Here is a 12,873-nt window from a genome sequence, read left to right as displayed (position 1 = left end):
TGGGTCTAGTGAGAATGAGGAAGTGAAAGATATCCTTATTAGGCGGGAAATTGTGTTAGGGAAATTGATGGGATTAAAGGCCGATAAATCCCCGGGTCCTGATAGTCTGCATCCCAGAGTACTTAAGGAAGTGGCCCTAGAAATAGTGGATGCATTGGTGATCATTTTCCAACAATCTATTGACTCTAGATCAGTTCCTATGGACTGGAGAGTAGCTAATGTAACGCCACTTTTTAAAAAAAGGAGGGAGAAAATGGGTAATTATAGACCGGTTAGCCTGACATCAGTCGTGGGGAAAATGTTGGAATCAATCATTAAGGATGAAATAGCTGCCCATTTGGAAAGCAGTGACAGGATCGGACTGAGTCAGCATGGATTTATGAAAGGGAAATCATGCTTGACGAATCTTCTGGAATTTTTTAAGGATGTAACTAGCAGAGTGGACAAGGGAGAACCAGTGGATGTGGTGTATTTGGACTTTCAAAGGGCTTTTGACAAGGTCCCGCACAAGAGATTGGTGTACAAAATCAAAGCACATGGTATTGGGGGTAATGTACTGGCGTGGATAGAGAACTGGTTGGCAGACAGGAAGCAGAGAGTCAGGATAAACGGGTCCGTTTCAGAATGGCAGGCAGTTACGAGTGGGGTGCCGCAGGGCTCAGTTCTGGGACCCCAGCTCTTTACAATATACATTAATGATTTGGATGAAGGAATAGAGTGTAATATCTCCAAGTTTGCGGATGACACTAAACTGGGTGGCGGTGTGAGCTGTGAGGAGGATGCTAAGAGGCTGCAGGGTGACTTGGACAGATTAGGTGAGTGGGCAAATACATGGCAGATGCAGTATAATGTGGATAAATGTGAGGTTATCCATTTTGGGGGCAAAAACACAAAGGCAGAATATTATCTGAATGGCGGCAGACTGGAAAAATGGGAGGTGCAACGAGACCTGGATGTCATAGTTCATCATTCACTGAAAGTGGGCATGCAGGTACAGCAGGCGGTAAAGAAGGAAAATGGTATGTTGGCCTTCATAGCTAGGGGATTTGAATATAGGAGCAGAGAGATCTTACTGCAGTTGTACAGGGCCTTGGTGAGACCTCACCTGGAATACTGTATTCAGTTTTGGTCTCCTAGTCTGAGGAAGGACGTTCTTGCTATTGAGGGAATGCAGCGAAGGTTCACCAGGCTGATTCCAGGGATGGCTGGGCTGTCATATGAGGAGAGACTGGATCAACTGGGCCTTTATTCACTGGTGTTTAGAAGGATGAGAGAGGATCTCATAGAAACATATATGATTCTGACGGGACTGGACAGGTTAGATGCAGGAAGAATGTTCTCGATGTTGGGGAAGTCCAGAACCAGGGGACATGGTCTTAGGACTGAGATGAGGAGAAACTTCTTCACTCAGAGAGTTGTTGACCTGTGGAATTCCCTACCGCAGAGAGTTGTTGATGCCAGTTCATTGGGTATATTCAAGAGGGAGTTAGATATGGCCCTTACGGTTAAGGGGATCAAGGGGTATGGAGAGAAAGCAGGAAAGGGCAACCGAGGGATTGATCAGCCATGATCTTATTGAATGGTGGTGCAGGCTCGAAGGGTAATGGCCTACTCCTGCACCTATTTTCTATGTTTCTCTGTTCTAGAAACATGTGGCGGGAAATTGTGTTAGGGAAATTGATGGGATTGAAGGCATATAAATCCCGGGGCCTGATAGTCGACATCCCAGAGTACTTAAGGAAGTGGCCCGAGAAATAGTGGATGCATTGGTGATCATTTTCCAACAGTCTATCAACTCTGGATCAGTTCCTATGGACTGGAGGGTAGCTAATGTAATACCATTTTTTAAAAAAGGACGGAGAGAGAAAATGGGTAATTATAGACCAGTTAGCCTGACATCAGTAGTGGGGAAAATGTTGAAATCAATCATTAAGGATGAAATAGCAGCGCATTTGGAAAGCAGTGACAGGATCGGTCCAAGTCAGCATGGATTTATGAAAGGGAAATCATGCTTGACGAATCTTCTGGAATTTTTTGAGGATGTAACTAGCAGAGTGGACAAGGGAGAACCAGTGGATGTGGTGTATTTGGACTTTCAAAAGGCTTCTGACAAGGTCCCGTGCAAGAGATTGATGTGTAAAATCAAAGCGCATGGTATTGTGGAAATTTACTTTTAAAGGCACATTTTCTGTTAAATGTACCCTTTTGTAATAAAACAAAATGGAGTCTCAGTTCTCCCAGAAGCCCCTGCAGCAGACAGCCTGTTTCTGCATAAACATCTTAACCTTGATTGATAGCCAATTAATTTAGAAGCTTGGGAGCCATCTGTGTGAGCAAAGGAACCTTGAGCATACCCTCCCTAACAGAAAGAGCGCCCCTTTTGTTTTAGGATTACACTCCCAAGTAGTAACCGTCGCAATGATGAATCTTAGAAGTTCCAGGTAAAGGCTGTATAGATAAGTAGGAAATTGAAACAAGGAACCATGTTAATTAGGTGATTGAAGAACTCCTTATCTGTATTTGCTGACCGCAAGGGCAGAACTGATACACGTGATGGAACCATAACTTCTTTGTCTGTTTTCTGTATAAAGCTAGTGTGTTTTTGTATTACTGTTAGAAACCTTCGCGGAGCCTTTGTCTCAGCAAGGTTTTTCCTTGTAGCAAGTAAAATCTATTAAAGGGACATCTACCTGGCTGTTTATATCTGAGTTTAATTTTTTATAGTTAAATTGAGAGTCAAGATTTCGACAGTTTCTTGGAGATTCCACCGAGATCGCCTACCCTCTATTCTGTGAGTGACGGATGCAGACATAGTGCCTCTTCAGTGAAGGGTTTAACTGGCCAGAATAAGGTGAGCCTTTGCTCGCAAAGGGTCTCTTTACTGTTGAACCGCATATATAATCTGTTGTTCACAGTGGAGGTACTGCGATCTACGAGACTCGACATTTAAGAGCTAAAGTTATTTTTGAATCATTTCCTTCTCGGCTTAAAGGCAGAAGGGATCTGATCCTGAAAATATCCGATCTGGAAACAGCCCGGGGAGATCGCCATTAGTTTAAGGTCAAAGAGCGTTATCGATCGATGATCCTTGTGCGATAGGATCAGAGTCCTTGTGTGATAGGACTAAAAAAACACACTGCCCTTTGTGCAAAACCTTAAGGCGAAAGCTGCTAGCTCAGTAAAGAGATTTTAAAATAAAAAATTGTAATTTGAGATATTTCAAGTGATTCTCCTTGATAAACATTTTGGTTGTATTGGAAAAATCTGGGGTTTGCAATTACTGAGTCAGGAACTGAAGCTTAAAAAATTGTAATTTATGAGACACAGTATCATAAATTGAAGTTGCAGAGCAAAAGATTGGCGTTTTTGATGTTCAGCTTCTAAACCAGAAGTTGGGCACACAATTATAAAACAAGTACTTTGCATTCTGTGATCTGTGAATCACTATAAACATAAATGAGAAGTCCGATTTTAAAAAAACAGTATTACCATATTGACATTTTGTAATCCAACAATAAATACAAATACTACAAAAGGGGGGATGGCAGATTATATTTTGGCAACTTGGTATGCACCAGGTATTTCGGCAATTACAAAACAAATCTGTGGAAATTGTGTTACCTGTCAGACAATGAATCCGGGTAAAACAGAAAAGGTAGAATCTGCCTCCCACCCAAGTCCAATGGGGCCTTTTGTACATTTACAAATGGATTTTATTGAGCTACCTATGTGTATGGGATTTAAGTATGTATTAGTTATTGTAGATGTGTTCTCTAGATGGATTGAAGCCTTTCCTTGTAAAAAGGCCGATGCCACTACTGTTGCTAAACGTTTGTTGAAAGAAATTGTACCGCGCTTCGGAATTCCCGCAAAGCTTTCCAGTGACAATGAGTCACATTTTACGGGAACTGTTATAAAAGAAATGTGTAAAGCCTTACAGATCGACCAACGTTTTCATTGCAGTTATCAACCACAATCAGCCGGACTTGTTGAAAGATTAATGGAATGCTTAAAAATAAGCTGGCAAAACTGTGTAATGACACTGGACTGAAATGGGTGGAACTGCTGCCCTTAGCCTTGATGATAATACGATCTGCAACTAACAGAACAACAGGTTTGTCACCGCATGAGATAGTTATGGGACGTCCCCAACGACTACCTTTTACTGCACCGTTTACTGCAAAACAAATGGACATTCATAAAATGGAAGAAAATATGTTGAATTATTGTATTGCACTAACCAAATGTATTTCCAGGTCGAACCAGCAGAAGGGAAGTGTCATAATCTGGAGCCGGGACATTTCGTTTACATCAAAATTTTTAAAAGAAAAAACAGCCGACAACCAAGGTTTGAAGGACCATACCAGGTCTTGCTGACAACTAATACTGCAATCAAAATAAAAGACCAACATGGTTCCATGTGTCCCATTGCAAAGGGGCACCCGACAAGGAATGAATAAGGAACTGTATGGACGATGGGGACTGATAGTGTTGTGCTCAACAGGGTTGTGCCTTGTGTCATCAATAGTACCAGGGGTACGGAAACACGAACAAAGGGAACTACAGGAAAATGTATTTATGGCACTGAGTCATAAGTATGCTCAAGAAAGGAACTTGTCTGACTGTTGGATATGTTCCCATGGACCTGTCCACTCCGAAGGGGGTATTCCCCCTAAGATCCGTTCCCTTTAATGAATCAGAAATGGCAGAATGGTTAATAGTGCAAAATAGGACAAACTTAACTCAGGTGTCAGAAACAGGGGATCTAACAGAATGGAGGTCAGCGAGATATAATCTTACAACCTTCCAGGGATGGCAACAGCCAAATTATAGTAATAGACGTCAGTCACCCTTCCTAAGTATTATTCCCGGAAAAGGAAATCCTGAAGGTATAATATGCTTAGTAAGTGATGAAACTAAAGGACCAGAAGTGGGATGCAGCAAGTGTCCCCAAATGACTAAATGGCAAGCCATGACAAATCACACTGACGGGAGAAAGATAGCAACCTTTAACTGGACTATGGTCCTTAATAAAACCTCAGGTAAAAGGTGGGACGGGGAGACCACTCAAGTATGGATGGCACGGAAGGACCAAAGACTGATGTTCTATAATTGCACTTACTTTATTTGTGGCCATAAAGCCTACCCATGGTTACCAGCCAACTGGACGGGGTCCTGTTACTTAGGATATGTGATACCCTTTATTAGGACAACAAAGACTCCAAGGGATGCCTATGGAAGTCATAGACCTAAACTGGATTTGACATGGTCAAATGAAATAGCCGAGGTAATGATACCATCCTACGGAATAGCATCAAACGAATGGCAATTATGGGAACTGGCTAATTTAGTAGAATCAGTAGCCAACACAACTTCCCAGGCCTTCGAAAGGGTAAATGATGAAATGGTAGCCATTCGAATGATGGCTCTCCAAAATCGTATGGCCCTAGATTATATCCTAGCCAAGGAGGGAGGGACATGGGTGTTAATTGGTGAAGAATGTTGTACGTACATCTCGGATAATTCAGAAGAGATCAGCAATCTAGCTGAATATATTAGGAAGGGGGTGATAGAATACAAACAAACTATTGGCCAGGGAAGTATCACCTTGTGGAATTGGGTATCCGGATGGCTGGGATCCCTGGGAAAATCCTTGGTACAAGGTTTGATCATGTTCTTGCTGATAATCTTTGCCTTATACCTTTTGCTTGTATTAGTTAAGTGCTGCTGTGCCAGGTTGGGAGAAACAATATTATCAACCGAAACCACTGCTAAGATTATGGTAGCAACAACTACTGAAGGTTCTTGTGTGGAAATAGAAATAGAAATACTGTGCAAGATTAGAATGGATTAAGTTGTCCTTGTGAAGGACAAAAGGAGGGAATGTGGAAATTTACTTTTAAAGTCACATTTTCTGTTAAATGTATCCTTTTGTAATAAAAACAAAATGGAGTCTCAGTTCTCCCAGAAGCCCCTGCAGCAGACAGCCTGTTTCTGCATAAACATCTTAACCTTGATTGATAGCCAATTAATTTAGAAGCTTGGGAGCCATCTGTGTGAGCAAAGGAACCTGGAGTGTACCCTCCCTAACAAAAAGAGCGCCCCTTTTGTTTTAGGATTACACTCCCAAGTAGTAACCGTCGCAATGATGAATCTTAGAAGTTCCAGGTAAAGGCTGTATAGATAAGTAGGAAATTGAAACAAGGAACCATGTTAATTAGGTGATTGAAGAACTCCTTATCTGTATTTGCTGACTGCAAGGGCAGAACTGATACACGTGATGGAACCATAACTTTTCTGTATAAAGCTAGTGTGTTTTTGTATTACTGTTAGAAACCTTCGCGGAGCCTTTGTCTCAGCATGTAAAATCTATTAAAGGGACATCTACCTGGCTGTTTATGTCCGAGTTAAATTTTTTATAGTTAAATTGAGAGTCAAGATTTCGACAGTATTGGGGGTAATGTACCGACGTGGATAGAGAACTGGTTGGCAGACAGGAAGAAGAGAGTCGGGATAAATGGGTCCTTTTCAGAATGGCAGGCAGTGACTCGTGGAGTGCTGCAGGGCTCAGTGCTGGGACACCAGCTCTTTACAATATACATTAAGGATTTAGATGAAGGAATTGAGAGTAATATCTCCAAGTTTGCAGATGACACTAAACTGGGTGGTGGTGTGAGCTGTGAGGAGGATGCTAAGAGGCTGCGGGTGACTTGGACAGGTTAGGTGAGTGGGCAAATGCATGGCAGATGCAGTATAATGTGGATAAATGTGAGGTTATCCATTTTGGGGGCAAAAACATGAAGGCAGAATATTATCTGAATGGCAGATTAGGAAAAGGGGGAGGTGCAACGAGACCTGGGTGTCATGGTTCATCAGTCACTGAAGGTTGGCATACAGGTACAGCAGGTGGTGAAGAAGGGAAATGGTATGTTTGCCTTCATAGCTAGGGGATTTGAGTATAGGAGCAGGGAGGTGTTACTGCAGTTGTACAGGGCCTTAGTGAGGCCTCACCTGGAATATTGTGTTAGTTTTGGTCTCCTAATCTGAGGAAGGACGTTCTTGCTATTGATGGAGTGCAGCTAAGGTTCACCAGACTGATTCCAGGGATGGCTGGACCGTCAAACGAAGAGAGACTGGATCAACTGGGCCTTTATACACTGGAGTTTAGAAGGATGAGAGGGGATCGCATCGAAACGTATAAGATTCTGACGGGACTGGACAGGTTAGATGCGGGAAGAATGTTCCCGATGTTGGGGAAGTCCAGAACCAGGGGACATAGTCTTAGGATAAGGGGTAGGCCATTTAGGACTGAGATGAGGAGAAACTTCTTCACTCAGAGAGTTGTTGACCTGTGGAATTCCCTGCCGCAGAGAGTTGTTGATGCCAGTTCATTGGATATATTCAAGAGGGAGTTAGATATGGCCCTTACGGCTAAGGGGATCAAGGGGTAGGGAGAGAAAGCAGGAAAGGGGTACTGAGGGAATGATCAGCCATGATTTTATTGAATGGTGGTGCAGGCTCGAAGGGCCGAATGGCCTACTCCTGCACCTATTTTCTATGTTTCTGTGTTTCTATTGCCAGGTCTCACGTTTGGTGGCCTGGCATTGACTCTGATTTGGAGTCATGTGTGCATCAGTGCAATACTTACATGCAGTTAAGCAATGCACCAGTGGAATCTCCGCTCAGTCTGTGGTTGTGGCTGTGGCCGTGGCCGTGGCCGTGGCCATCCAAACCATGGTCGAGGATCCACATCGACTATGCGGGTCCCTTCCTGGGCAAAATGTTTTTGGTAGTGATGGGTGCGTATTCCAAATGGATAGAGTGTGTAATCATGTCATCCAGCACATCCACAGCCACCATTGAGAGCTTTCATGCCATGTTCGCCACTCATGGTCTGCCCGACATCGTTGTGAGCGACAATGGATCATGCTTCACGAGTTTGGAGTTTCAGGAGTTTATGAGACTCAATGGTATCAAGCACGTAAGGTCAGCACCATTCGAACCCGCGTCCAATGGTCAAGTGGAGCGGGCCGTCCAAACCATCAAGCAGAGCCTGAAACGCGTAACTCACGGTTCTTTGCATACTCGCTTGTTACGCATTCTGCTTAATTGCAGGACGAGACCCCACACGCTTACCGGGGTACCCCCTGCTGAACTGTTGATGAAGAGAGGTCTCAAGACCAGGCTCTCGCTTGTCCACCCTGATCTTAACGATCACGTCGAAAACAGACGTCAACATCAGCAGTGGTATCATGATCGCATTGCCGTATCACACGACATCTCTATTAATGATCCTGTGCATGTGCTAAATTATGGTTAAGGCCCCAAGTGGGTCACTGGCAATATTATGGCCAAGGAGGGTAACAGGTTGCTTATTGTCAGGCTCACTAAAGGGCAAACATGCAGAAGGCACATTGATCAGACGAAATTGCGGCACACAGACGAACCGGAACAGCTTGAAGAAGACACCATCAATGACCAACCGATCCATATTCGCCATCAGAAGACCCTGCTGTTGTCAATGAATCTGGACCTTCAATCCCGACATGGACACTGCCACTCCCATTAGGTCGGCTACCCAACCTCAAGTCATGAATGATTCAGAGAGCTCACCCAGATCTGGAATTGAACTGAGATGATCAACTCGGGAGCGGAAAGCTCCAGAGTGTCTCAATTTGTAAATAGGACTGATACCAAGATCTTGGGGGGTGCAGGGGGGAGGAAATGATGTAATGTATGTATGCCTGGATTTACCTGCCACCAGGGGGAGCAACCGACGGAGGTCATTGGGCCACAGACACATATGTGCAGCCCTTGTATATAAAGAAAGCCTCCATGTTTAATCCTCATTTTGAGAGCTAATAAAGTAGTCAGGTTGCACCTGATTGAGTTCACGGTGTTAAGCCTATTGAGTTATTGCATACGCAACACTCCTCCTGTATGATATAAACCAACCCACAGGCCCTCAAAGATTAAACTCAGTCCATTACTTTTACTGGACTTGTCTCCATTCCCGGGCCGAGGGGATTGCTGTACCAGATGGGAGGGGCAACATTTGGGGGCTCTCGATTCCCCACCAATTTCCATTCCCCTTTCTGGTGGATAATGGAGGGGCCACTGTGTGTAATGTGCAATTCAGTGAGAATTGTCAGCAAGGAATAATCAGCACTTTCACATTGGAGATGTTAATCGGTGGAACCTTTCAGCCACTGAATTGTAGATTATGTATCAAAGATTACTATAGGATTGAAAAGTTCATAATTTTATTGGAAACTAATTCTTATGAGAGTCCTTGAATTAAGGGGATAGATCACAGACAGCGATTCTAAAAGACTTACATTTATGAAGCACCTGTGACAACCACTGGATGTCTCAAAGCGCTTTACAGCCAATAAAGTACATTCGGAGTGTAGTCACTATTGTAATTTGGGAAAGAACACTGCAGCCCCACCAAGTCAATCAACTATATATCCAGAATATTAAACACCAGCCCAGTTATATGGGTTATTAATATCAGCAGAAACAAACCTTAACTCTCAGAATGAACATGGTTCAGTCCTGGATGTGATTCAAAGCAGAATCTAACCCCTGCAGTCACATGTGAACTTGCTGGTGTCTCAGCAGGTTGGATGATCGATTAAATCTCTTCCCACACACGGAGCAGGTGAACGGTCTCTCCCCAGTGTGAATTCGTTGGTGCGTCAGAAGCTCGGATGAACGAGTGAATCTCTTCCCACACACGGAGCAGGTGAACGGTCTCTCCCCAGTGTGACGGTAATGATGAGTTTCAAGTTGGGACGGGTAACTGAATCCCTTTCCACAGTCCCCACATTTCCACGGTTTCTCCATGGTGTGGGTGTCCTTGTGTGTCTCCAGGTTGAACGATCAGTTGACGCCTCGTCCACACACACAACACGTGTACGGTTTCTCCCCGCTGTGAATGGTGCGGTGTTTTTTCAGGCTGTGTAACAGGTGAAAGCTCTTTCCACAGTCAGTGCACTGGAACACTCTCACTCGGGTGTGTCTGTCTCGGGCTTTTCCAGTCATACTGATGTTTGACATCTTTTCCCAGAGACAGAACAGGCAAACATTTCTCCTTCCACGTTAAATATCTGCTAATATTCAGGCCTGATGAATAGAGTAACTCTGATATCTTGACGTGATGTTGGGTTTGAGTTTCCCGGCTGTAAATCCTCCCCTGCTAATACTCTGTAAAAGGAGTTTACACAGAATGATATAGAATGAGAGCAGTCAGCGTTTGCCCTGGTGCGTTGAGTTGATGTTGGGTGTGAGTTTGCGGCCTGTAAATGCTGCCCTTCTCACAGCCTGGAACAGCACTTTACAAAAGCCCTGACTGAGTCCAGGATAGAAATTCACAACATTCTCTCCTCCTGGTTCCTGGCCCAGGGAAAGGCCGCGCATGCGCCCCTCTGCCCCTGCCCCAGCAAGATGGCGGCCGTTCCCCGGCCTGTCACCGGGAGAAAGTCCCGCAGCTGCCCCTCCCCCGGGGGCCCCGCTCGGAGCCGGAGCTTGTTGTTCGAGGCGGGGGGGGGGGCGGGGTGAGAGCGGGGGGGGGTGAGAGCGGGAGGGGAGAGGGGGGGGGGGGGGGTGAGAGCGGGAGGGGAGAGGGGGGGGGGGGGTGAGAGCGGGAGGGGAGAGGGGGGGGGGGGGGTGAGAGCGGGAGGGGAGAGGGGGGGGGGGGTGAGAGCGGGAGGGGAGAGGGGGGGGGGGGTGAGAGCGGGGGGGGGGGGTGAGAGCGGGGGGGGGGGGTGAGAGCGGGGGGGGGGGGTGAGAGCGGGAGGGGGGGGGGTGAGAGCGGGAGGGGGGGGGGGTGAGAGCGGGAGGGGGGGGGGGTGAGAGCGGGAGGGGGGGGGGGTGAGAGCGGGGGGGGGGGGGGGGGAGAGCGGGGGGGGGGGGGGGTGAGAGCGGGGGGGGGGGGGGTGAGAGCGGGGGGGGGGGGGGTGAGAGCGGGGGGGGGGGGGGGTGAGAGCGGGGGGGGGGGGAGAGGGGGGGGGGGGGGGGTGAGAGCGGGGGGGGGGGGGCGAGAGCGGGGGGGGGGCGAGAGCGGGGGGGGGGGGGGGTGAGAGCGGGGGGGGGGTGAGAGCGGGGGGGGGGTGAGAGCGGGGGGGGGGGGGGGGTGAGAGCGGGGGGGGGGGGCGGGGTGAGAGCGGGGGGGGGGGGCGGGGTGAGAGCGGGGGGGGGGCGGGGTGAGAGCGGGGGGGGGGCGGGGTGAGAGCGGGGGGGGGGGGGCGGGGTGAGAGCGGGGGGGGGGCGGGGTGAGAGCGGGGGGGCGGGGTGAGAGCGGGGGGGGGGGGGGCGGGGTGAGAGCGGGGGGCGGGGGGGGGGGGAGAGCGGCGGGGGGGGGGGAGAGCGGGGGGGGGGGCGGGGTGAGAGCGGGGGGGGGGGGCGGGGTGAGAGCGGGGGGGGGGGGGGCGGGGTGAGAGCGGGGGGGGGGGGGCGGGGTGAGAGCGGGGGGGGGGGGGGGGCGGGGTGAGAGCGGGGGGGGGGGGGGCGGGGTGAGAGCGGGGGGGGGGGCGGGGTGAGAGCGGGGGGGGGGTGAGAGCGGGGGGGGGGGGCGGGGTGAGAGCGGGGGGGGCGGGGTGAGAGCGGGGGGGGGGGGGGCGGGGTGAGAGCGGGGGGGGGGCGGGGTGAGAGCGGGGGGGGGGTGAGAGCGGGGGGGGGGGGGGTGAGAGCGGGGGGGGTGAGAGCGGGGGGGGGGGGGGGGGGCGGGGTGAGAGCGGGGGGGGGGGGCGGGGTGAGAGCGGGGGGGGGGGCGGGGTGAGAGCGGGGGGGGGGGGGGCGGGGTGAGGGGGTGAGGGGGGGGCGGGGTGAGGGGGTGAGGGGGGGGGGGCGGGGTGAGAGCAGGGGGGGGGGGGGGGGCGGGGTGAGAGCGGGGGGGGGCGGGGTGAGAGCGGGGGGGGGGGGGTGAGAGCGGGGGGGGGGGGCGGGGTGAGAGCGGGGGGGGGGGGGGCGGGGTGAGGGGGGGGCGGGGGGCGGGATGAGAGCAGGGGGGGGGGGGGCGGGGTGAGACCGGGGGGGGGGGGGGGTGAGAGCGGGGGGGGGGGGCGGGGTGAGGGGGGGGCGGGGGGCGGGGTGAGAGCAGGGGGGGGGGGGGGGGCGGGGTGAGACCGGGGGGGGGGGGTGAGAGCGGGGGGGGGGGGCGGGGTGAGAGCGGGGGGGGGGGGGGGGGGGAGGGGGCGGGGTGAGAGCGGGGGCGGAGGGGGGGAGAGGGGAGAGAGAGGGGGCGGAGGGGGGGGAGAGGGGGCGGAGGGGGGGAGAGGGGGCGGGGGGGGAGAGGGGGCGGAGGGGGGGAGAGGGGGCGGGGGGGGAGAGGGGGCGGGGGGGGAGAGGGGGCGGGGGGGGAGAGGGGGCGGGGGGGGGAGAGCGGGAGCGGGGGGGGGGGTGAGAGCGGGAGCGGGGGGGGGTGAGAGCGGGAGCGGGGGGGGTGAGAGCGGGAGCGGGGGGGGGGTGAGAGCGGGAGCGGGGGGGGGAGCGGGAGCGGGGGGGGGGGAGCGGGAGCGGGGGGGGGGGGTGAGAGCGGGGGGGGGGGGTGAGAGCGGGAGCGGGGGGGTGAGAGCGGGAGCGGGAGCAGGGGGGGGGGTGAGAGCGGGAGCGGGGGGGTGAGAGGGGAGCGGGGGGGGGGTGAGAGGGGAGCGGGGGGGTGAGAGGGGAGCGGGGGGGGGGTGAGAGCGGGGGCGGGGGGGGGGTGAGAGCGGGGAGCGGGGGGGGGGTGAGAGCGGGAGCGGGGGGTGAGAGCGGGAGCGGGGGGGGTGAGAGCGGGAGCGGGGGGGGTGAGAGCGGGAGCGGGGGGGGGTGAGGGGGAGCGGGGGGGGTGAGAGGGGAGCGGGGGGGGGGGTGAGAGGGGAGCGGGGG

General features: G+C 51.7%; 1 long non-coding RNA gene and 1 pseudogene across 1 annotated transcript in view; both read right to left on the bottom strand.

Annotated features, from left to right (window-relative positions):
- Window positions 1-12,873, bottom strand: part of LOC139232771 (zinc finger protein 91-like) — a 93,166-nt pseudogene that overhangs the window by 63,590 nt on the left and 16,703 nt on the right.
- Window positions 9,247-12,873, bottom strand: part of LOC139232593 (uncharacterized) — an 8,701-nt gene continuing 5,074 nt past the window's right edge. The window contains exon 2 of the long non-coding RNA XR_011588041.1: window positions 9,247-10,209. This is a non-coding gene — a long non-coding RNA (uncharacterized lncRNA). The remainder of the gene's footprint in view (window positions 10,210-12,873) is intronic.

The sequence above is a fragment of the Pristiophorus japonicus genome, chromosome 20 (assembly GCF_044704955.1).
Source record: "Pristiophorus japonicus isolate sPriJap1 chromosome 20, sPriJap1.hap1, whole genome shotgun sequence".
In the NCBI taxonomy this organism is placed as follows: domain Eukaryota; kingdom Metazoa; phylum Chordata; class Chondrichthyes; family Pristiophoridae; genus Pristiophorus; species Pristiophorus japonicus.
The sequence above is the reverse complement of the archived record's forward strand: the minus strand, read 5'-3'. Positions and strand labels throughout refer to the sequence as shown.